We start from the raw sequence: 24,609 nt of genomic DNA, 5'->3' as shown, positions 1-24,609 counted from the left end.
CATTATCCATAGCTACCCTACTGTGCAATAGTTTGGGTTTTCTTCATTAGTGTTAGCCATGGAATATTTTTCTCCATGCCTTTAATCTGTGTCTCTGCACTTGAAATGGATTTCTTACAGACAATAAGTGTTTTTTTTTAATTCCTTTTAACAATTTCCATCTTTTGCTTAATGCATTTAGACCATTGATTTGTAACGTGAATAGTTAGCTGTTCCTGTTGTCTGTTTAGTCCTTGCTGGTTGATCTGTCCTTTCCTTCCCTCCCCTCACTCCTGCCTATCTCCCCTTCTCATTTTTCTGCCTTGCTGAGTTTTAATTGAGCATTTTGTAGGGTTCCATTTTCTCTTCTTCGTGTATTAATTGTACTTCTAGAGTTCTCAATATACATTTAATAGTAGTTTAAGTTCACTTTCAAACAGCAGTGTACCGCTTCATGGGTAGTGCAGGTGCTTCATAACAGACAATTCTGAACTCCTCTCTTCTGTTTCTTATAACATTCTTGCTACTCATATTAACTATCTGTAAGTTATAACCACTGACTGCATTGTTGCTATTATTATTATGTTGAACAAACTCTTTTGTTAGGTCCATTAAAATATTTTAGTTTCATTCATTTCTTTTCCTGAATCTTAATGGAGACCTGAGTTCTGATCTATATAATTTCCTTTTTCTCTGAAGCAGTTTATTAAAGCAAAAAAAAAAAAATTCTTCCAATATTTCAAAGCAGCTTTACTGGGACAAATTCTGGTCAATATTTGTTTCTGCAAGTTTTTATTTGCCTTTTACATTTGAAGAATAATTTGGTAGGATGTAGAATTTTTTGCTGGTATTTTTTTTTCTTTCGATACTTGAAATATCCCACTCTGCTGTTCTAGTTTGCCTGGGCACTGAAGAAAAGTATGATGTAATGCTTGTCCTTGCTTCTTCACAGTTAATATTTTTCCCTTTTTGGCTTCTTTCAAGACTTTTTTCTGTCATTATTTCTCCATTGTGAATGTGGTGCTGTGCTTGGGTATCATTTTTTACGGTGGTGGGTGTTGGGTTGGGGTTGTTTTACCCTTCCTGATGTGTTCTGAGCTGCCTGTATCTATAGTTTGGTGTCATGTTGGAAAATTCTTCACCATTTTACTTCAACTGTTGTTTTTTTTTTCTGTTCCTTTATCCATTTCTTCTTTTTTAGTATTCTCATTATGTGTAAGTTATAACTTCTGTAATTATCCCACAGGTCTTGATTGATCTGTTCAGTTTATTTCATTCTCTTTATTTTTCTATTTTTGAAAGATTTTGTTTTATTTGTTTGATAGGCAGAGAGGAAGGGACAGAAAGCAATCTTCCATCTGCAGGTTCACACCCCAAATAGCTAAGGCTGGGCCAGGCTGAAGCCAGGAGCCTCCACTGCTTCCACATCTCCCACATGAATGGCAGGGATCTACCTGCTGCTGCTCGGACCACTTGCTGTTGTTTTGCCTGGTTCATTACAGGGATATGGATCAGAAACATGGCAGTTGGGATTCAAACCAGCCATATGGCCGGCCAAGTTGCAAGTTGCAGCTTAACCTATTGTAATGCCTGTGCATTAAAAAAATATATGTATTTTTTCTGTTTGTATTAAAGCTTTCAACGTATCTGTTGACTTCAATTTTTTTCCCCTTGGTCATGTACAGGCTACTAATAAGACATTCTTCATTTCTATTACAGTTTTCTTTTCTAGCTTTCTTTTTGTGTTTTTTCTCTTGCATGCTGATATTGTTTAGTTTTTCACTAGAACCTTAGCAAATTAATCAGAATTCTTTTGGACTTAGATAATCGCTTGATTATCATCCCACTTCAAGCACCAGGATCCCATATGGGCACTGGTTCGTGTCCCAGCTGCCCCACTTCCCATCCAGCTCCCTGCTTGTGGCCTGGGAAAGCAATCGAGGACGGCCCAAAGCCTTGGGACCCTGCACTTGTGTGGGAGACCCAGAAGAAGCTCCTGGCTCCTGGCTTTGTATCAGTTCAACTCTCATTGAGGCCGTTTGGGGAGTGAACAAGGGGATGTAGGATCTTTTTTTGTCTCTCCCCTTTGTAGATCTGCCTTTCCAATGAAGATTTAAAAAAAAATTTGAACTGCTGGTCTGTTATTTCCGACATCTACCATCTCTGAGCCTCTTCCCGGTGCTTATTCAGTCTCTTCAACCTTTTTTTCCCCCTCTCAGTATGCCTTTTAATTTTTGTTGAAAAGTGGGCACAGTGTCAGTAATAGGAACTGCAGCAGCTAGGCATTTAGGGGAGTTGGGAGGGGATGAGGGGAGAGGTGCTAATGTGTTGGGAAGGAGAGGCAGTTTCTAGTCCTAGTAATTAAATCTTTTTTTAAAAGATTTATTTATTATTACAAAGTCAGATACACAGAAAGGAGGAGAGCTAGAAAGACCTTCCATCTTATGATTCGCTCCCCAAGTGACTGCAATGGCCGGTGTTGCACTGATCCGAAGCCAGGAGCCAGGAACTTCCTCCAGGTCTCCCATGCGGGTGCAGGGTCCCAAGGCTTTGGGCCATCCTCGACCGCTGTCCCAGGCTACAAGCAGGGAGCTGGATGGGAAGTGGAGTAGCCAGGATTAGAACCGGTGCCCATGTGGGATCCCAGCGCGTTCAAGGCGAGGACTTTAGCTGCCAGGGTACCACGCCAGACCCCTAGTAGTTAAATCTTAATCTTGCAGTAGCCTATGCAGCTAGCTGAGCCAGTGGACTTCACTGGGGCTTCTCATCCTTTAGGTGGCTAGAGGGGGCTCAGGATGGGGATTTTCCTTTCTGGAAGGCTAGAGAACTCCCCCGCAACCCCTCCGCTGCTACCTACACATGGCTTTCACCCCAGTAAAAATCCTTCCTTAGAGGCATGTTTTAAGAATACTCTGGATACATTTCAAAATGATTACTTCTCTCCTCCTAAGGAGAAATTATTTCTCTTATCTATTCCTGAGAACCAAGCAGGTGCCTGTACATAAAACTCACAAGACTGTATCACCTTGTAGATGTGGGGCTTTCTGGAGTTATTACCCTGTCCATATTAGCTTCATTCATGAATTACAATCTGCTTTTTCTACTCTGGTACAGGTTCCAGCTGGAGGCGTCTGTTCCACGTCATGTGAGCTGGTAAGCTAGGCTTTGTCAGTGTTCACCTGTGTCTCTGATTGCGGGGTACATCAGTTAGCCCTGTGACCTCGTATTTCTGTTGAATCTAAGAGGAGTTGTTGACTTTGAATTTGGTTAGCTTTTTGTTGTTCTTGTTGTTGTTCTGAGGTCTGGAGTGATGACTTCCACATTCCTTAGTTGTCAGCCCAGAAACCGCAAGCCAGTACTTACGATAGCAAAAGATTAAGACATTCCAAATGTACATCAGTACGGGACTGGCTCTCCATGTTACACTGCATCCACCCAATGGTATACTATGCAGTCAAAAATGTTGGTTCTAAATGTCATGATATAGAATGATCTGAAATATAATTTAAGTGGAAAAAAATGAAAGATGTAGGAAATAAGAGCATGTTGATATTTCCTGAATGTTCCCTGAAGTGGATGAATGTTTCTTTTGGATAAGGATATGTCTATCCACCTGTTATTCTTCCGAATCAAAGAAATAAAAGTGAAAAAAAAGTAATAGAAAATACATCCAAATTGTAGGAATTACATTTTAGCTTGGTACAGTATATTTTCCTTTGTTTCTTAATTTTCCAAAGTTCCTCCTCAAGTCTGTTACATTATTTTTGTAGTAGTTTTTTTGTCAGGATGGTTTTTAGAGATAAACTTGAAAGAATATATACAAAAATGATACTGGCCATTGGCTTTGTTGGTACAATTAAGGACAGTTTCTCCTGAGTGCCAGAAATTATACAATGTCATCATGTTTACAATGCTGTGTTTTGTGTATGCCACATATGGAGGCTTTATTTGGCTAAACCCCTGATGTCCAGATTAAGTAAAGTAAGTGAAAAGTTCTGTTTCTGTTTAGTCAAACCACCTGTTCCATTACCATTTCTTGCACACGTTTGCAAGCCATCTTACATAGCTATTTCAATATGCAATCCCATGTTTGCTGAAGGACTTGAGTAAGCAGAAAAGGCTGACTGGTTTGGAAACTGTCGTTTTTTCTCCCGTCCTTAAACAAAGTGTGAGAGCCATAAGCAGCACCTTCTGGAATCAGCCTCTTGAGTCAGCAAACCCAAGACAGGAGCTGCCACGTCCTGCACTAGCCATAGCCAGGTCCTTCCCTCAGAGAGGTAAGATGTCTTGCAGTGAACTCAACAAAATATGACAAAGGAGAGTGGAGCCTAGATGGTTGACAAATCCTCGTTTACTTTTCTCTAAAAAGAAAACATTTTACCTTTTTAAAGGTGGTGGAGGGGAATACGCCTAAGATCCAAGAGGGAATTGCTATTTCTAGCGATGAAAAAGGCAATGTTTAGAATACAAAATTCAACAAAACCCTTCAAATCTCCTCAGCTTTAGTTGAAAGATAGCCTTTTGGAAAAGTTTGCAGCTCAGAGTATCTTTTGAGAAATTACACTTTGTTGCTCTGTGCATGCATGCATCTCTCCATCTATGCTGTTAGGCAATGAATTCTGTTTTAGCAGTCCAAAAGGAAATACATTTCAATTTTTGGTAACCTGCAACAGACTCACCCAGGGGACTCCTCTTTAACTTGGATCTTGTCCCAGTTCTCTGGAAAGATCTGTGTGAAAACAGAGCCTTCAGGTCATTGCTATGCTGAATCCAGACGCTTTAGAGAAGTGACTTTAATTACTACAAATGATGTGTGAGTTCAGTATTGTAACAGATTTCTCTAAACTATTCTAAGCAGCTGTGTTAAGGAGACTAAACTATCAATAATTCTTTTGTGGTTTTGCTTATGCTGTCGATTTGAATAATACCTTATTTTATTGTTCTTTTTGCCAATGATGGGGCAAGCATAAAATTCAAGATGGTTTCTGTCTAGACAACCATGTTTTAATTTAGTGAGATTGAAATTAGTGATGGTGTACTACAGGCATTGATATTAAATAAGCATATTTATTTATGAGTTTGAAAATGCACACTTTTTTCTGGGATATGGAATAATATTTCCAAATGAGAGTAGGTTTGGAAGAATCTGTAATGAAAGGAAAAGATGGTTGAACATGTCTTTTACAAAACTGACAGGCTGGCCAAGAAAGAAAAACAGTGTACTTACAGCTGAAAGCAAGATGGGGGTGAAGCTTTCCAGGCTGTAGTGGTATCCGGAGAAAATGTAGCAGAAATTTGACTTGATTTCTGACTTGAGTTACTGAGTGTGTGGTCTGAGGGGCTGCAGGGCAGTTTTCATTGTGAGAATGGTTGGAAAATCAGGGTGTTTGCTGTATAATTTTAGATCATGCAGCTTATGGTTTAACGACGGCTACCTGAACCATTTGGGGCCCTCCAGACATGTCCATGAACAGAAACTGAGCTATCCCACTGTTCAGGAGCATTGAGTTTACCAAAGCTAGCATAGGGTCAGGAGTAAGGCATGGTTTGTGTCACAAACAGGAGCTATCTCTTACTGGGAAGATATATATTTCTTAGGTCTAGACAAAATAAGCAAGACTGTGCTAGTAAAAACAACAGAATCAAATTATTTTTTTGCTGTGATGGTTTGCACAGAATACAACTGTTCACATTTAAAAAAAAAAACCCAAGAGAGCTCCAAATTCCAAAGTTAAAAAGGAGTTGAGGGCCTGGTGCAATAGCATAGTGGTTAAAGTCCTCGCCTTGCACGTGCTGGGATCCCATATGGGCACCAGTTCTAATCCCGGCAGCTCCACTTCCCATCCAGTTCCCTGCTTGTGGCCTGGGAAGACAGCCGAGGATGGCCCAAAGCCTTGGGACCCTGCACCTGTGTGAGAGACCCAGAAGAAGCTCCTGGCTCCTGGCTTTGGATTGGCTCAGCTCCAGGCATTGCGGTTACTTGGGGAGTGAATCATGGGACGGAATGTATTTCTGTCTCTCCTCCTCTCTGTATATCTGCCTTTCCAATAAAAATAAATAAAATCTTTTAAAAAAAGAGAAGAAGTTCAATAATACCTAAAATTATGGCTGATATGCTCATTGGTGACATAAAATGCTCATTGGTGACATATTAACAGTGTCACTTCTTGGGATAAGGTGGAGGGGGGAGGATGGATGCTGGGAAACCACTTGGCTGAAGTCAGCTCTGTGGTTCATCCAGCATTTTTCACATCTCCTTCCTCAAATCTTTAATACCCAGAGATGACCAGTGTGTGGTGATAACCTTGTAGTAGCAAGCTGCAGGTGAGCTTCACAGACTGCTCACAATTGGAATGTGTTGATTCTCATTTGAGTCCTGCTATTCCACAGCATCCACATTTTGGAACGCCAGCTTTAGTGAACTCACCATCCATCCGCGGAGGGTGGCAGCCTGTAAGCATCTCACTGTCTGGTCCTGTCTTTGTACATGTGACCTGTCTTGTCCCCTTCTCTGTGTCTTTGGAATTCCTGTAGGGCCATTCAGTTGGATGCCCAAGCCCTTTGGGGCTGATCTTCTACTTCACAGGGTAAAAGGCTCCCAGGGTTCTTTTGAAAATCAGGCTAAAAAATGATTTTATCTTTTTTTTTTTAGAGATTTCTTCATTTTATTACAGTCAGATATACACAGAAAGGAGGAGAGACAGAGAGGAAGATCTTCCATCCGATGATTCACTCCCGAAGTGAGCCGCAACGGGCCGGCGCACACCAATCCAAAGCCGGGAACCAGGAACCTCTTCTGGGTCTCCCATGCGGGTGCAGGGTCCCAAAGCCTTGGGCCGTCCTCAACTGCTTTCCCAGGCCACAAGCAGGGAGCTGGATGGGAAGTGGAGCTGCCGGGATTAGAACCGGCGCCCATATGGGATCCCGTGGCTTTCAAGGTGAGGACTTTAGCTGCTAGGCCACGCTGCCGGGCCCCAAAAATTATTTTATCTTACGGCATATATTTCTTTCTTCTGTTTCTCTTGGCTTTTAAGAGGTGCTGGGGATTTTTTTTTTCCTTTTGTTATTTAACTAGAAAAACAAAGTAGACAAGCTTTTATTGAATCACACTGTTAATGCCTTCATGATTTGGCCTTTTTCTTTTTTTATTGTTATGGCTAGCACATCTCTCTTAATAGGAGCAGACCTGGGTTTGATAAAGCCTGACACTTAGAAGAATCTGGGGAATCTACCTGAACAAAAACATTTCAGAATTACAAATGTAAAATTAGGTACAATTAGATCAAATATTTATGATGAAAGGAAATCATCACAAATTACAAGTTTTTAAAAGGTGAAAATTAAAGAGTCCAATATCCAAATACCATCATGATTGAACACAGTTGTTTTTTAAGAAAAAATAATTAATAATCTGGAACTTCTTTGCAGCTTCACAACTTGCTAGTACTAAGAAGTACATGTTTAAGATTATCATCAAATATATGACCTGCAAGTTCCCAAGTGTGGTTATTAGGAGCAAATTTGAGGGTCCTGTAAAAAGCATATGGAAAATATAATTAAAATATATGTTTATTTTACTGTAAGAGTATTTTTAAGTCCATGCGTAGCTTTTTTATTATTTGCATTTTCATGAAGGTTTTGAACCTCTTGCATATGCATGGATAAAAAAATGTTAAAACCAAAATAAATTAATCTTTTAATTCCATGCTTCTGAATTACTTTTGTATTATTTGACTTGATACCATTGAGTGACTTGTCCTTGATGTTCTGCTTGTTGTGCTGGCATTGTAGTTGGTCAGTAACCACGCATAGTATGCTGACTACCAAGCACATGATTCCCCTTGAGGGGGGCTGTTAGAACACTTTTGCTACAGGACCCTTTGTGTTTGTGGGACATAGGGATTGGGGCTACTTCTCAAGTCCTTGAAGGACTTCGCATTCAATTCCTTGGCTGGGAATAAGTCATTTTCAGGAGGGTTCCACAGGGCTTGAGGGACACACCATTTCTTTTTTTTTTTTAAAGATTTATTTATTTTCATTACAAAGTCAGATATACAGAGAGGAGGAGAGACAGAGAGGAAGATTTTCCATCTGATGATTCACTCCCCAAGCAGCCGCAACGGCTGGTGCTGTGCCGATCCGAAGCCAGGAACCAGGAACTTCTTCCAGGTCTCCCATGCGGGTGCAGGGTCCCAAGGCTTTGGGCCGTCCTCGACTGCTTTCCCAGGCCACAAGCAGGGAGCTGGATGGGAAGTGGGGCTGATGGGATTAGAACTGGCGCACAAATGGGATCCCGGGCACATTCAAGGCGAGGACTTTAGCTGCCAGGCCACGCCGCCAGGCCCAGGACACACTATTTGTAAGCATGCTGCTAGGCTCTAGTGTCTGAAGTTCAGTGGGACCTCCAAGCACAGTAGCTGTGATCTTTCATATTGTCTCTCATTCGCCCTAGCTATGTTTTCTTTCCTTTGTCATGAAGGATGATGAGAATGGGCCCTCCTACTTAAATAGTTACTGCATTTTTATATTAAAAATAGTGAGTGTTGCAAACTTTCCTTATTTCATTTACTCACAAAACCTTTTGTTGGGGACAGAGTGTCAAGATTCCTCCCCTCTTATGTTTTAGTTTTTCCATTCTCCCAGAAGGCATTCCCGCAGGTATGAAGCTGCTTGTTCTTTGCTTACAGAATTGCTTTGCAGTTTGCAGCCCTGAAAGTATTAAATACTGTCAGTTTGTCTAGGGAATTCTGTGTATTCTTTACATGTCGTATCACACAGTTTGTGTGATACATACAAAATATTTCAGGGGCAGGAGAAGGAAGAGAGAGTGTAACAGGAAATTTTATGAGGCAATGTGACATATTAAGGTTTTGACCCTACAAGGCAGAGGCCGGAAATAAAAGGTTGTACTTTTAAAGGTAAGGGACAGTTGTTATGAGAAAGAAACCAAAACAAAGGAAGGACAATTTGTGAACTATAGGAATTTTAATTTAAGTACTTGCACTATAACATTGAACCTGTTGTTTTAAGTCAATTCATTTCCTAGCCCATTAACCAAGCAGAAGGTATAGAAAGGGGACTAGAAAGCGGACGGTTCTGTGGACTGTGCCTACTGTGCTGCAAGCAACATAGGACTAAGTTCATGGTGAGCTTCACTTGAAACTGTGACCAGAACTGCTATGGACTAAGCTACGTAACATTGCCAATAATTTGGCTGGATTTTTTTCTCTCTAGTTTTTGAGTGTGCTAAAATGTGCATAACAAAAAATTTACCATTTGCACCATTTGTAAGCATGCCATTCAATGGTAGTGTTGTTGAGCCACTGTTTTTTTTCCCTATTGCACAATTACTCATCATCCCAGACAGCAACTCTGCATCCGTTAAACAAGATTGCCCCAACTCCTTTCCCCCCAAACCCTCATGGCCTCTGTTCTGTGTCTCCAGGAGTTTAACTATCTTAGGTACCTACTCTAAGTGTGTGTGTGATCTCTCGTGGCTGGCTTCTTTCACTTAGAAGAATGTTTTCAAGGTTCATCTGCTTGACAGAATTCATTCCTTTTTAGGGCTGAATAACATTCCACTGTGAGTCTATACCTCGCTTTTGTTTATCCACTTACTTCTTGGTGGATATTTGAGTTGGTTTATACGTTTTGACTGCTATGAATAATGCTGTTTTGAAACTTGGTGTTCAAGTATTTGTTAGTGCTCCTGCTTCCAATTCTTTTGGGTATATAGGTGCTCCTGAAAGATTTATAAAGGGGTTATGTCCCAGTATGCCCATCATCAGTTAAGACTATCCTGCAAGTGGAGAGTGTGTGGAATCCCCTAATCCTGGGCATATTTCAGCTCAGCTCAGCAGCACAGCACCCTGTGGTGCAGTGGCTGCCCCTCCTTGTGACTGCACACACTGCTGCTGCCCAGTAGTAGCAGACAGGAGCAGACCACCCAGCGGTAACCCAGAAAAGAACAAAATTCACTGGAAGTGAATTTCTGCTAATGATTATCACTTTCCCACCATTGTAAAGTCAAGAAATCCTAAGGAGGACCATCTCCATGGATTGTACTCCTACAAGTGGAATTGCTGGGGCATATGATAATGTTATGTTTATTTTAGTAGTTTTATATTTTTGAAGAACTTGCCACTGTTGACCACAGAGAGGCTGTGAGTGTTCCAATGTCTCCACATCCTGGCTGACATTATTATTTTCCTTTTTGATAATAGCCTTCTAAAGAGTGTGAAGTGGTATCTCATCGTGGTTTTGATGTATATTTCCCTAATGACTAGTGATTTGAAACATCTTTCCATGTGCTTATTGCTTTTTGCTCATTTGTGTGTCATCTTTGGAGAAGTTCTAATCCTTTACCATTTTTTAAAACAAATTTATTTTTATTGGAAAGGCAGATATACAGAGTGGAGGAGAAACAGAGGGGAAGATCTTCCATTTGCTGGGTTTACTCCCCAGGTGGCCACAGTGGCCTGAGCTGAGCTGATCTGAAGCCAGGAGCCAGGAGCTTCTGCCTTGTCTCCCATGCGGGTGCAGGGTCCCAAGGCTTTGGGTTGTCCCTTTTCAAAATCATGATGTAGGAGCCATTCAACTTTATTCTCCTTTTCCAATATTGTTTTGGCTATTCAGTGCTCTCTTGATTATTTATATGAGCATGAATTTGGTCATCATCTTGTCCTTTTATGCTAAAATTGTCTCTGGTATTTTGATAACGCATAGGATTATTGTTATCTTAACACTATTACTCTTTTAATCCTTCCATATGGGCTGTTTTTTTACGTATTTTGATGTTTAAGTTTTTGATGATACTGCTTTTAGTGTATAAATGTTGTACTTGTTAAATTTATTCTTGCGTTATTTTGATTCTATTGTAAATGGAATTTCGTTTTCAGATTGCTTATTGCTAGTGAATAAAAGTATAATTGAATTTTTGCATTAACGTTAGATCTTGCAACATTGGTAAACCCATTTATTAGTTTTCAGAACTTCGTATGTTTGATTCCTATTTTCTGTTTATAAGATCATGGCATGTGCAAGTAAAGATAGGTTTGTTTTCTTTTCCTAACGCTTTTCATGTCTTTTTCTTGCATTGACTATACCCTCAAGTTCAATGTTGAGAAGAATTGGACATTCTTGTTAAAGGTGCACTTTTGATAGTGTTAAAAGACCTGTGTTTAAATGTGTTTGGTAGTCAGGGGCAAATCATTTCCCCTTTTTGTTGCCTTATGTACAGCGAAGCTACCTCAGAAGGTTCTGAGGAGGAAATAAAGTGGTATGCACTTAGCAAATGTGTAGTCTCCGTGGGTGGCAGTGTCTATTCTTTCTGAATCTGTAAGATAGTGGGGAAAGCAAACCATTCACAGAAATAATTATAAAAACAAAATTACACAGGCTAAGAGTTACTAAGCAACGAATGATGTGTCTTGGACACCTCATTAGATAATTTTCTGAGGTGAAAAATTTAGACGATTTAGTGCTGTACAGAATAATGGTTTCACAATTTATGATACCAGTAATATACTGGCACTGTGTCACCCAGTTTGGATTCTATTTTAACATTCTTACTGTTAAATTAGTGTAAATGCAACACACTGAAATTAAAGCTTGCTTACACAAAACTTAACATCACATTTTGTGTGGTTTTAGTGTGGTTTTGTGTGCAATTAGTGTCCACATGCATTTTTAGGTCAAAGGAGACTAGTCTTTTAACTAGTTCATGTTACTTCTGATTCATTTGAGCATCTCAGGTGGACTGTATAGAATTATCACATGTTCCCAGTTAGTTGAGATGAATCTGATGAGTTTTTTTCCCACGCAGTTCTCATTTTGGAATAGAAACATAAAAAATAGTCCATGATATAGCGGATGGGTTTATAAGGCCCTTCTGGGTTTTCACACCAAAATCGTGCTGACGCTATAGCCACAGGCTTATTTTGTACGTTTATTATTGCAAGAATGTCGTTATGCTGTCCTGGACAGCTTGCAATGCTTGGCTTTGTTGGTGTGTTTTAAGGGCGCCGTGGCCACAGACGAGAAGCTCTGGGAGTCTGATGCTACCGCACCGTGTGAATGAGATTCTCACAGCGCCTCCCTCATAGGCTGGGGAGAGTGGCCCACTTCCCACTGCCCCTCCTCCCGCGGCTGGAGCTAGCCACACCTTCCCCCTATCGGCGAGAGCAGGTGGCCGGGCCCGGGAGACCTCGCACCGCCGCCGCCCCGAGTCGCGCATCACGTGACGCGGGTCAGCTGCGCCGCCGCGAACCCCCGCACCTTGGCGGCGAGCGCCCGACGACGCCGGGTCTCGGGACCTCAGCTTTTCCCCCGCCCTTCCCCCACCATCCCGGAAAAGGGGAGGTTGGTGACGTCATCATCCGGGTACTCGCCGGCCGGGCCACGGTTCACAATGGAACAAAAACAAGCGGCCCGAGTCACACTCTGAAGGAGGCGGCGTGAAGCTCCTGCGGTTAACCCTCTGCTCGCCGGATTCTCTGCCGCCCTCCACAGCCCAGCCCCTTCTCTGGCTTGGTAGGTTCCTTCTCACGGCTCCTGCCTCACTCGGGCTCGTCCTCTGGCCCCTTTAGCCCTCGCCCCCGCTCCCAAGCCCAAGGGTCGGCTGCCGTTTGTGCCGGCACGTGACCCGGCCGAAAGCCACTCGGACTGCCTGAGGAGAACTCTTTACCGCATTGTCTGCCCCTCCCCCCCGCTCTTGGGGCTCCAGGCGTCGCACGCCTAGCCCTGCCTCCCGACGGCGCGCGCGCGCTTCACCCCTCCGAGGCCAGGCTGAGAGGGGGGCTGGGGGGCGGGCCCGCAGGGGGCGGGGCCAGGCGGGGGCGGAGCCGCTCGCGCCTTTGGGCGGGACTCGGGATAGTGGGAGTCTGCGCTGCCGCCGCCGCCGCCGCCGCCGCCGCCGCCGCGGGCACCGCCGCGTCCGCCGCCGCCACTGGCCGAGCGGTTTTTTTTTTCTCTGTGTGTGTGTGTGTGTGTGTGTGTGTGTGTGTGAGCGTGTCTGTCGGATCCGCCATATTGATGAGGACGGGCATCCGCGGCTGCGGAAGCTAGTCGCCGCCGCGGCCGGAGCCGCAACCTCTGCACCCGGCCCCTTCGGGCCGCTGCCGAGCCCCTCCCCGCCTTGTACAGCTCACAATCCTCGCGGGAGCCCGCTCTTGCCGCCCCCCGTCTCTCTGCCCCTCTGCCTCACTGTCTGTCTGTCTGTCCCTCTCGTGAAGCGGTCGCCTCAGCGCCCGGTGCTCGTGTCAGCGCCGGCAGCGCGGAGGCAGCCGCAGCTAAAGCGGTGAAGTCCCGAACCGGGGGAACTGAGGCGGCGACTTAGGGGAAGGTGAAGTCGCCGCTGCAGGAGGAGGAGGAGCAGGAGGAGGTGACGCAGGAGAAAGCGCACCACCCGGAGCCCGTGAGAGCCCCAGCTTGCGGGGAGAAGGGGGGAAGCGGGCCGTCGGCGGCCGGGGAGGAGGAGGCGGCGGCGGCCGCGGGCAGCGGCGCTGCAGGGCGGGTGCGGGGAGGAGCGAGTCCGGCGCCCGGGTGCAGCCCGTCCGTTTTCACGCTTGCAGCTCGGAGCCCGGCCGCCGCAGCTCGGAGACAGACTTTGTCTCCCGTTCCCCGTCCCTCCCCCGCCCCGGCCTGGGATGCACCCCGGCTAGGCGCCGTGGCCCCCACCCTCGTGCCGCTGCCCGCCTCCGCGTGTCCCGGTTCTGAGGAGAAGCCCGTGTCGCGCGGTGAGTAGCCGCCCGCGGCCGCGTTGGGGCGACGCGCCTTTCCGGGACTGGCTGGCGGGCGGACGGACGGGCGGCAGGGGTTAAGGGAGGGGGCAACAGCTGCTTCGGAGGGCAGTAGATGTGCGGGCGCGTGCGGGGCCTGAGGCGGGGGGAGGGGGCTCTCCCGCTGCCAAGCGCTCGGTGGCGCGGGGTTGCGCCGGGCGCCGCGTCGGGGTCCCGAGAGCGTGTCTGTGTTTTGGACTGTAAGGGAAAATGGCTGACGGCTCCGTCCCTCCCCCTCCTCCCCCTTCTCGTCCTGTCTGGGGCCCCGAAAGGAGGAGGAGGAGGAGGAGGAGGATGGAGGCTCCGGGCGGGGTGTCGGCGCCCTGCCCCCCTCCCCTCTGCCCCCTCCCCCGCCGCCCCGGGGGGCCGGGTCAGCGCGGGGCTCGGGGCTCCCCCCGCCGGGGCCGCCCGCCTCCCCAGGCTCGTTCCACTTGACACCGAACGCCATTACTGAGGTGGAATGATTGGAAACGGCCGAGCTAGGCCCCGGCGCGGCGGGGCGCTCGGGCCCGCCGCCGGGGCCCCCTCCCCCGCCCCCCGCGCGCCCCCGCTCCCCCGCTGTTCCTCGGCGGCCCCGCGGTCCGCGAGGCGAGGCCGGGTTCTCGGCCGGCTCCACCCCCCGCCCCCGCCCTCCCGGCTCCCGCCCCCGGCCCCGCCGCTCGGCCGAGCCCGAAGCCGCCCCAGACGTTAGGATGCCGAGCTCCCTTCCGAGCCAGCTTGGACGTGCCACCGGCCTATTTTTAACTATTTCTGTAAAAATCTAACGCTGTGTGAGTCTCTTGATGTGAGGCCCTTCAGATACTCGGGATCTGGGGCTTGAGGCTTGAAAAACGGCTGCTTTTTCATTCATTCTGAAATATTAGGAGTTAATAGAGAAGGCGGATCTTTGGAATTTTGTAGGGGCTGCAACCTTCATGGGCGTTTGTGACATCTTTCATCGAAGCTGTTTAAATGAAGCATAGTCTTTTCGAGAAGTTGCGTAGTTCTAGTATAAATTGAATTTTCCACAGTTCACAGGTGTGTACAGTTGCTTCCAACCGAGATTTGCTAGGTGACTTGAGCTTTAAGCTGACTAGCCATACTTGATGGGGTGGGGAGAAATATTGATGGTGTTCTTTAATCTACAAAGCTACGGATTTTCTGTGTTTTGTCTATGTACTTTTCACTTTTGGCGAAGAATAATTTTCGGTGCTTTGTTTAGGAAGCTTTTCAGCAGGTATTTAATCATCACTTCTAGCTCATTATCTACTGTTAAGATAAGGACTCAACTAAAACCAGCTTGGCTTTCTTAACCTGTTCGTGTGAACTTAGAGAACGCAAACTCTTCTCGCACTGGTATACTGATTTCAGCGGGTTGCCATTTTGGTTTCAGCATACGCCTTCCAGATTCTTGGAAGATTGATATGTTAAATGTACAAAGATGTCTGAAATTGTAAACTCAAATGCTTTGTCATACTTTATTTTAGCCCTTTAAATTTTACTGTTCCTGTGTTTAGAGGGGAAGGCTTAAGTATTAAAATTGGTCTTCCAAGGAGGATCTCAAGAGGATTTTTATATTTTAGTTCATTTCTTTTTCTCTAATTGGTGAAGAAGTCAGTTGGACTATTTAGATTATCTTCTCCTACCGTCTTTCTTGTGTTTTTGTTCAACTGCATACCTTAATGTTCTGCTGTTTTCGTTTTTTTTTGGGGGGGGGTGGTTTCTGACCTTGATTATTCCCTCCAGAAATCTTCTCAGGAATTAGTACCTTTGGAAACATCCTGTGCAAGTACTGTGTTCTTCAGAAAGTAGCTTTGAAGAGCAGAATACTCTTTTTCAGCAGATTGTTTCAATTTCTGATGTTAGATTCTCTTGTTTTGTTAGTGCAGTGCCCGGATAGGGTTTATTCTGCATCTTTTTTTTTTTTTCCCAGGATCTTGAGATTCAATTTGTGATACCTCAAGAGGATACAGGATTTTGTGGATAGCTCCTTATATAATTTCTCTTTATAACATGGTAATTAATACTGCTTATACTTTGGAAATCATGTGTTTTTCTGGAATTTGCCAGGCATCTAATTCTTCACTAATTGGATACATGCAAGCATTCATTCAGTCTATCTTTTTACTTTTATCAATTTTTAGTGTTTTCATACTTTCAGAATTTTGACCAATCTTTAAAGCAGGTTAAAGTTGCTTGAAATTTACAGGGATGTACATTAAAGAATTAGTCCTCTTGTAAGACTTGTGGGCAGTAATAGGAGGAGGGGAAATCATACCCTTGCGGTTATGGAATTAGTTGGTTTTTATTCTAAAGGAATATTTTCATAATTGCATTGTGTTATCTCCCCTGCCTGGTTATGTCTTCTGAATCTAGAAATGTGTTTTTTTTCTTTGCTTTTTAATTTTTTTTTTAAAAAAAGAAAAACCTGAGAGATGTGATTTTAGTTTCCATTTGGGTCTTTTAGGAGCCATGTCTTTGAAAGTCGTTTTTATTGCTGTGTTTCTGTATTTTAACCTAGAGGCTAATGAGAAGTTAGTGCCTTGGACAGCAACTCTGATTGGGTATTGGAATCACTTGGGAGAATTTAAAAAAATACACTGATCTCTGTGTTTCAGCCCCAGGGACTGATTGTACTGTTCTGATAAGTGAAGCCTGGGTAAAGGTATATTTTTAAAGCAATGTGGATGATTCTTACATGGAGTCAAAAGTCGAAAACCAATGAGCTATTGTTTTAGGCTTGTTATAGAACTTTCAAATAGATAAATAAGGTGATTTTTTTCCCTCAACCTTTTTCAGTTAGCGTATTTTCAGTTATCAGCGATTAAATATGTCATAATTGGTAACCATTTTCCAATATTACCTTATATAGGTAGTATTACCATTACAAATTACTGAGAGCTGTTAATCACCTAGTGATGCCTCAACTACTGTGCCTTATTAGTGAAATGACAATGATTGTTCTTTTTATAAACCAGGAAGGATTTTTTGTCTGCTGCACTGTTCTTTATAAGAATATTGAAATTGTTTGCAATTTGAGAAATACCTGGATTGGCCAAGGGCTGTGTTAAAGCTTTACAGTAAATAGGTTGATCGCCTTTCACGTTTTTTCCAATCTTTTCAGGCTGATAGTTTAGTTGCTTAGTTTGTTTAGGGTTAAAGGTAATGTTAGGCAACTTAATATTCCTTAAGGATGTTTATAAAAAATAAGTATCTCCAACTTAAGTCATCAATAAAGGAATAGTTGATGTCACATGAAATTTTTATTGAGATAATTAGGGATTTCTGAATTTTGGTTAAAAAGTCAGCTTAATTTTCCCAAGAACTTTCCAAAACTGAGTTTGATTTTGCATTTTGTAGTGTTATGTGGTAACTTTATTGGTTGATAATTGTTTTTACAATGGACAAGATAAACAATTTGTTGGTCCATTGTGCTAAGTTCTATGTAAAGAGTGGAAATCTGAGTATTTTTAATGCGATACCAAATTCCTAAAGATGTTTCTGTACAATTTTATTCTAGAAAATAGGACTTCAGTGATCATTAAAGTTTATGCTCTTGAAATTATGGCACATAGTATCTTGGGGCTTGATTTTATCATCACTGTTTATAACATAATTATGTGATGTACTTTTAAGGAATAAGGTGCTAAAAGACACATTCTTAGGATGAGATACTGTGAGATTTTTCAAACCTGCTCCTGCTATGTTCTGTGAGCTTCAAAGGATTTGCATCCCCACCCCGCCCCCCCATCCATCAGCAAATGGGTTTCCAGTCTTGCTCAGTAATTACCTGAAGGTGATGTTATCACAATCTTTGGTTCTGCTTTTTCAAAATATTTGCCTAGGTGTTATGCTTTTGACATTGTAGTTGAGTACATTTGTGACTGGAACTGGGCCCTAAAAACTCCACACAACGGGCTGTCTGTCGCAAGGTTTTTTTGTTGTTGTTGTTGTTTTGTTTTGTTTTCAAATTCATTTTGGGGTAAGGGAAGATTTGAGCCCTGTTTGTCTTCAATGTATGCATAACTTTTTTTTAAATACACGTTTTCATAAACATTTTTGAAAATATTTATTTATTTGAAAGGACAGACGGAGAGCTTCCATTTGCTGGTTTATACCCCATGTATGGCCAGTGCTGGGCCAGGCTAAAGCCTAAAATTTCACCTGGGTCTCTCACATGGGTGGCAGGAGCTCAAACATTTGGGCCATATGCTGCTGCTTTTCCCAGTCAATTAGCAGGGAGCTGAGTGGCAAGTGGAGCAACAGGGGCACAAACTGACACCCACTTGATGCTGGCATTGCCATGGGTTGTTTTTGCTTGCTATTCCGTAACATCAGTCCTTCAAACTTTTTGAAGACCTCTTATGCTTGAACTTCAACTTCATTTTACACCAAAATAAAATTAGCTTTAAATCCCATTTTCCTTGAACCGTTTGAGATACTCTGATACATGTACTTTATGGGTAACTGAACATTTTAAGAGATATTTCTTGTGTTACCACATAAGCCAGTGGAACTTCTCTGCTACCTCTTTTTAGTAGTAGAATTTCGTTCTTAATTCTAGTGAGCCCAAAGTCAAGTTTAGGAGGAATAGTATCTTAATTTGGGGGGCAGAAATGGCATATTCTGCTACCTTTACTTTCGTTTTCTGTATTGACACTGCTACAAGTTGCTCAAATGAAGTAATTTGACCAACATAGCATGTATAGACTGTCTTCGTGAAATGATTTCTGTGCCTAACGTATTAATGGTTAAATTATTCTAGCCATTACCTTTATAGGACTCAAAATTTGCAGTAAATTTGCTAGTTGGTGATAATAATAATGCCAGGAAGGGATGCTGTCCTTTACCTTTGTGTACTGCGAACTAGTATTCTAGACTAATACTGGTCAGAAAAAACGGCAAAATCTCTGGTTACATATATAGTACTTCGAACTGTTGGTGTAGAATTGGTCCATCTTATGGTATCTTGCAATTTATCCTTTCTGAAATTGAGCTGGAACCTGTTAGACCCATGTTAGGAACTGTTTCCAAAGGAATTATTTTCCTTAGGATGATTTTGAACTGGTAGACTTGGATATTTGGTCCCATCTACCATCTGAATTGGGGAGGCAAAAAGGGAGTAGGAAAAGCCTGTCTGTCATATGCTTTATGGCCATCTACTTGGCGAGTTTTGTAGCCATTGAAAGTTTTAAATTCAGGATGTCAGTTACATCTCTCTTTCTGGTCTTGTCTCTGAACTACTTACAGTTTTTTCCTTTTCTTTCAACTACTTAACTTATTCTTTTTTGTAAGATTTATTTACTTGAAAGGCAGAGATCTTTTATCGCCTGGTTACAGCTCAGAAGGCCTCATCTGGTGGGGCTGGGCCAGGCAACCAACTAACTCTGTGAGTGCATTGGGCCATCCTTTGCTGCGTTCTCAGATGCATTAACAGGGAACTGGATCAAAACTGGAGCAGCTGAAATGTTAAGCAGGATTCTGCGATTGCAGGTGTTGCAGTACCAGCCACTGTTTAAAACTTCTGAGTGAGCACAGAAGATGCCATGTTGTCAGACCTGTGTTCTACCTAATAGTATTTTGTCTGGTACAAGATAGTGCAGAAAGATTTAATTACTCTGCTTGGTAACATCTCCAAAGATCAGAATAGCAAACTTTTGTAAAGGGCCAGATAGTATTTTGAACTTTGCTGGGAAAAGAGACAAAATTGAGGACATAGGGCAAGGTTTTTTTTTTTTTTTTAATCGAATTAATGATGTAATGACAGTTGAGTTCAATTATATAACTCAAGTCTAATGAGACAGTTTGGTGTGTGTGTGTGTATGATACAGTTGTTTTGCTTAGTTAGGATTTAAAGTTAGTATTGATTGCAAATGCTTCTGTGTGAAATCCTTCATTAGCTATGGCTATCCATAAACAGTAGGCTGCATTTAGTCCAAGACCCATTTGCCAGGCATTGTTTATACTATTTGTTCTCAAACCTAGAGGACCTGTTAAAACGTTGCTGGGGCCTTCTCTCGGAGTTTGAGTGGAACCCTTGTATTTCTAGTAAGTTTCTTAGCTGGGGACCACTGGAATTGCTGATTAATTTTTAGTTGGGTTTTATGATACAACCAGTTAAGCTACCTGTTTGGATGTCTGCATAGCATATTAGGAGTTTGAATCCTTTACCACCTCCAATTCAGCTTCCTGCTAATGTGTCCTGAGAGGTAGTAAGTTAATGGCTCAAGAGCTTGTCCCTGCAACCCATGTGGGATACCCAGATGGAGTTCTGGACCCCAGCCCTCGCCATTGGGAGTATTTGGGGAATGAACCAGAAGCTAAAATACCTGTTTGTGTGTTGCCCTCCATTTACAGTAGATGGAAAATCTGTTTTTAAAAGTTTCTGGCACCTCCTACTTTTCTTCAGGTTTGTTGCTTTGATAGTGTTTTGAATCTATATTTCATTTTAAGTGCGATAACTACGTTTTAAAAGGCCTACTATGTGCTACATATTGTACCATATAACTATGAATACAAGGTAAGTGAGATAGAATGGCTCATACGATACACTGCTTAAAGTAGTTTTAAAAAATAGGCATTGGAGCTGATGTTGTGGCACCTGTGTTAAGCTACCACCTGCGACACTAGCCCCTCGTGGAAAGCTTTCTAAAGATACAACTTACAGTTTTTAAAATCTGATTATTAAGTTACTCTGTTGTTTAAGATGTTTGATGGAGCTGACATCATAGCACAACAGGTTAAGCTGTCGTGATGCTGACAACCAGTGCTGTCCTGCTCTACTTCCTATCCAGCTCCCTGCTAATGAGCCTGGGGAAAGCTGTGGAGGATGGCCCACGTATTTGGGCCCTTCTTACCCACATAGGAAAACTCAGATGCAGTATCAGGCTCCTGGTTTCAGCCTGGAGCAGTCCCCTTCCTTCCTCTCCTTTGCTGATGGGGTAGCAGGTATCCTTTTTTTTTTTTTTTAAAGTTTTGAATTATGTGGTACAATTTCGTGTAGACTGGGATTCCCCCCCAAACTCCCACCCCCCCCAACAAATTTCCCCCATTTTGCTACAAGGTAGCAGGTACCCTAAGTGGCTGCCTCACCCACTGTGCTGTAACACCTGCTCCAGCTTTTTGGAATTAGGTTTTTTCCCCTAAGATTTTCACTGTAATTTGTTTTCGTTGTTGTAATTCGTGGTTCTAGTTTTCGTTTTCTCTCTTCCTGCTAATGTGTTGTGGCTTGGAAAATGAGATGGCAGTACATATGTTACAGTTTGTATGTAGTTACTCACAAGAGAGTCTATTTTAAGAATTTTGTAATTGGCTCTGCTTTCTGATTCTTTACCGTTTTCCTATTGTAAATATTAACTAGTCTTCTCTGTGGTGTATTTGAATTTTGTGGTCTCTTTCATGTGTTATAGTATTAATCTTTGCTTCCCTTAAGTCAGTCTCGGGCTTCTGTGCATTAACTGACTGAAGGGGGTTTGTTTTTATTGCAAGATGATAAATGCCTGTTGGAGAACAATTTGGTTTCTGCAGCTGCACTAAATTTTTGCATCACTATCTTACATATTTATTTTCCATTTTTTATGTAGTTGTATATAAAAGTAAAAGAAAAAAGTGAAAATGCATCCTCTGAAAGTCTTAAATTTAAATACTTGATTTAGAACTGATAAGGGATTCACAGGAATCTTTAATCTTACTAGGTTAGGTTTTGCTTGTTGACCTTGTTCAGTGGTGGACAAAATATTTAGAGTAAAATAGGAAATTACAGCAAGTAATATAAAGCCTGTGTTTGAAAAGTGATGGTAGTCAGGAATTTTATAATACTGTTTTGTGCTCTGAGAATGGGACAATCTTTTAAAACCTTGCCTCTGGCTTTGAAATATTTGTCACATCTTCACAAAGGCATTGTGTTTTGAAGGAGGATGCTATACTATATATACTATCTAGATTTTTATGGGAATAACTAGAGAAAATACTGATGTATTTGCTGTTTCCTTTGTAGATATTTATTACAAATTCTTGCAGCTTACTCAGTTTTGAGGCAAGAGGAATTTTGTGTTCGGATGAAGGGTTACAGGAAGAACCTAACATAGTACCTAAAGTTGTATTCCTTGTTTCATATCAGTACATGTCATTATCTGAGCTATGTAAATGTCAGCCGAGGATTTCTGTAGTTATTCTCAGTGCATCATCAGAAAGGGAAGCATGTCAGTTAAAAAATCATGGGAAGAATCTTTGGCTGCGTTTCAACTATAAAACCACAGAATCATGTTCCTGGGCCTGGCACGATGGCTCCGTGATTAAAATTTTCACCTTGGGGCCCGGCGGCGTGGCCTAGCGGCTAAATTCCTCACCTTGAACACCCCGGGATCCCATATGGTTCTAATCCTGGCAGCTCCACTTCCCATCCAGCTCCCTGCTTGTGGCCTGGGAGGGCAGTCGAGGATGGCCCAATGCATTGGGACCCTGCACCCGTGTGGGAGACCTGGAAGAGGTTCCTGGTTCCTGGCTTCGGATCAGCGCAGCACCGGCGGCTCACTTGGGGAGTGAATCATCGGATGGAAGATCTTCCTCTCTGTCTCTCCTCCTCTCTGTATATCCAGCTTTCCAATAAAAATGAATAAATCTAAAAAAAATTCACCTTGCCACTGCTGCAGTTTCATGGGTGGTCGTTCATACCCTGGCTGCTCCACTTCCTATCCAACTCCCTGCCTGTGCCCTGGGAAAGCAATAGAGGATGGTCCAAAGCCTTGAGACTCTGTACCCACATGGGAGACCTGCAAGAAGCTCCTAGGATTTGGATCGACCAGGCTGAAGCCAGAAATTGGGAACGTAGTGCAGGCTTCCTGTATGGGGTCCCAGGGATCTGACTGCTTGAGCCATCACCTTGCTTCCCAGGGTCCACATTAAGAAGGAAGCTACAATCAGCAGCTGGAGGCAGGGATTGAATCCTAACTCTGATATAGGATATGGGTGTATTCTGTGGTGTGCATCATCAGCCCAGACTCATAGGCCTGAAATGAGGTCATTTTGATGTGGTTTTCTTTTTTATAATTAGTTTATTTTAACAGTCTTTACATAGTTGATTAGGGCACGAAGGTCCAGGGCTACAGGAAAGTGGGTAAGACTGTTGTTTCCACATTATTATTGTTTTTTTTCTGTATTTGGGGTAAAGGGGGAGATAAAGGGAGAAACCCCACCCAGCCTCCCACCCATCCCAGGTCCTCAATGTGGGGCTTGCTCTGAGGATCCTGCTCAAGTGGTTTCAGTAATTCAACAGTTACAAATTGCTCCCAGTCTTGCCAATCCAAGCAGGATGAAATTGCTGCAGAATCCAGTGGTTGACATAGTCCACATTACAGTCTCCGTTTGCCCAGATTTTCACTGCCAGCACATGGTTGGGGTAGTTGATTGATTTGTTTTGTCCTCCGTCCTCTGTTGTGGTACCAGGTGTCCTCTGCAGGTTCCGATGGACTGCCATATCCTTCATGTGCACCTGGATATGCTGTCCACTGCTCCGTCTGAGCGTCTGTGGAGGCTCGACTATGGCACTTGCACTACATGGTCAGACCATGGAACCTGCACTTCTCTTCATGGTTCGGGTTCTGAGTCTGGCGGTTTGATTGGGGAGATCCTCAAAGAAACTTTGAGATGATCCCAGACCAGATTCTCGTGTGTGCTTGCCAGTATAGTGCTCGACACAGTCCATCGTCCCAATCAGCTGGTGGTTTCAATTGCTGGGTCAATTCTGATGTAGTTTTCTTACGTTATTTTTTATTCTCACACCCAAACTGTCCTTAGTTAATATCAGTGCTGAAGCTTTTTACATCTCAATGGCTTGCTTTTTTTTCTTGAAGCTCCTTTTCTGCCTTGTCTGTGGTCTAATGTTTAGCTCACATACTGTTTTCATGAAATATTTTCCAATTCTTTCCAGTTGGAAATGCTAATTCTTTTTCTGATTTTTATTAGCAAGGGGTTTTTAAAGATATTTTTATTGGGAAGGCAGATTTTACAGAGAGGAAGAGAGACAAAGATGTTCCATCTGCTAGTTCACTCCCTAAGTGGCTACAACAGCCAAAGAAGCCAGGAGCTTCTTCTGGATTTCCCACACAGGTTCAGGGTTCCAAGGCTTTGGTCCTTTCTTTACTGCTTTCCTGGGCCACAAGTAGGGAGCTGAGAGGTAAGTTAGGCAGCCAGGATACAAACTAGTGCCCATACACAATCCCGGTACATACAAGGTGAGGATTTAGTCACTGAGCCGTTGTGCTGGGGCTGAGAGTAAGAGATCTTGCAGCGGCTGGGCCATATCAGAGCTAGGAGCTGTTAACTCCATCCAGGTCTTGTAAATGGGTGGCAAGATCCTAATTACCTTAGCTGACAACTGCTGAGGGTGCACTGAAAGAGGAAACTGGAATTAGAAGCAGAGTCAGGACTGGAACTCGGGTATTCTGATGTGGGTATCCACTTAACTGCAACTATGGTGTGAAATTCCTGCCCCACATTCTGTTTGTGTTTCTTCAGAAACAATCCCTGAGACGATAACTCTGGGAAATTTCCTGAGATTTACCTAGTCTACATCTGAACTATCCTTTGTTGATGACCACAACTTTTCTCAACCTGGTTGAGTGTAGTGGGTAATAGTAAAAAGCCCTGATCTCAGTTAGAAGGCTTGGTTCTAGTTGCAACTATCCCACCAGCATGAAACTAAAAGCATATGGGCTGGATTAATTGTTGTCTTATTCTAACAGTTAAATAATTGGATTGATTACTTTAATGGTATTTTAGGCACAGTGGTATATAAAGATGATTACCTCTATTTTGAAGACTATATGGTTTAGTGGGCCAGACAGTTATTCAGTGTAATGAGAGCTGTATTAAA

General features: G+C 43.2%; 1 protein-coding gene across 8 annotated transcripts in view; it reads left to right on the top strand.

Moving 5' to 3' along the window:
* USP9X (ubiquitin specific peptidase 9 X-linked) overlaps positions 1 to 24,609 on the top strand; it is a 132,500-nt gene that overhangs the window by 3,866 nt on the left and 104,025 nt on the right. For 4 of the 8 annotated variants that reach the window (XM_058658747.1, XM_058658745.1, XM_058658746.1 and 1 more), the window contains exons 1-2: positions 12,944 to 13,393; positions 13,551 to 13,715. The gene's annotated coding sequence lies outside the window, so the exon portion shown is untranslated. Of the gene's footprint in view, positions 1 to 3,093; positions 3,133 to 12,262; positions 12,511 to 12,943; positions 13,394 to 13,550; positions 13,716 to 15,669; positions 15,753 to 24,609 lie in introns of those variants that run through there. The other 4 variants (XM_058658740.1, XM_058658742.1, XM_058658743.1 and 1 more) reach the window with 4 other exon arrangements.

The sequence above is a fragment of the Ochotona princeps genome, chromosome X (assembly GCF_030435755.1).
Source record: "Ochotona princeps isolate mOchPri1 chromosome X, mOchPri1.hap1, whole genome shotgun sequence".
In the NCBI taxonomy this organism is placed as follows: Eukaryota; Metazoa; Chordata; class Mammalia; order Lagomorpha; family Ochotonidae; genus Ochotona; species Ochotona princeps.
This window is presented reverse-complemented; position numbering and strand designations above follow the sequence as displayed.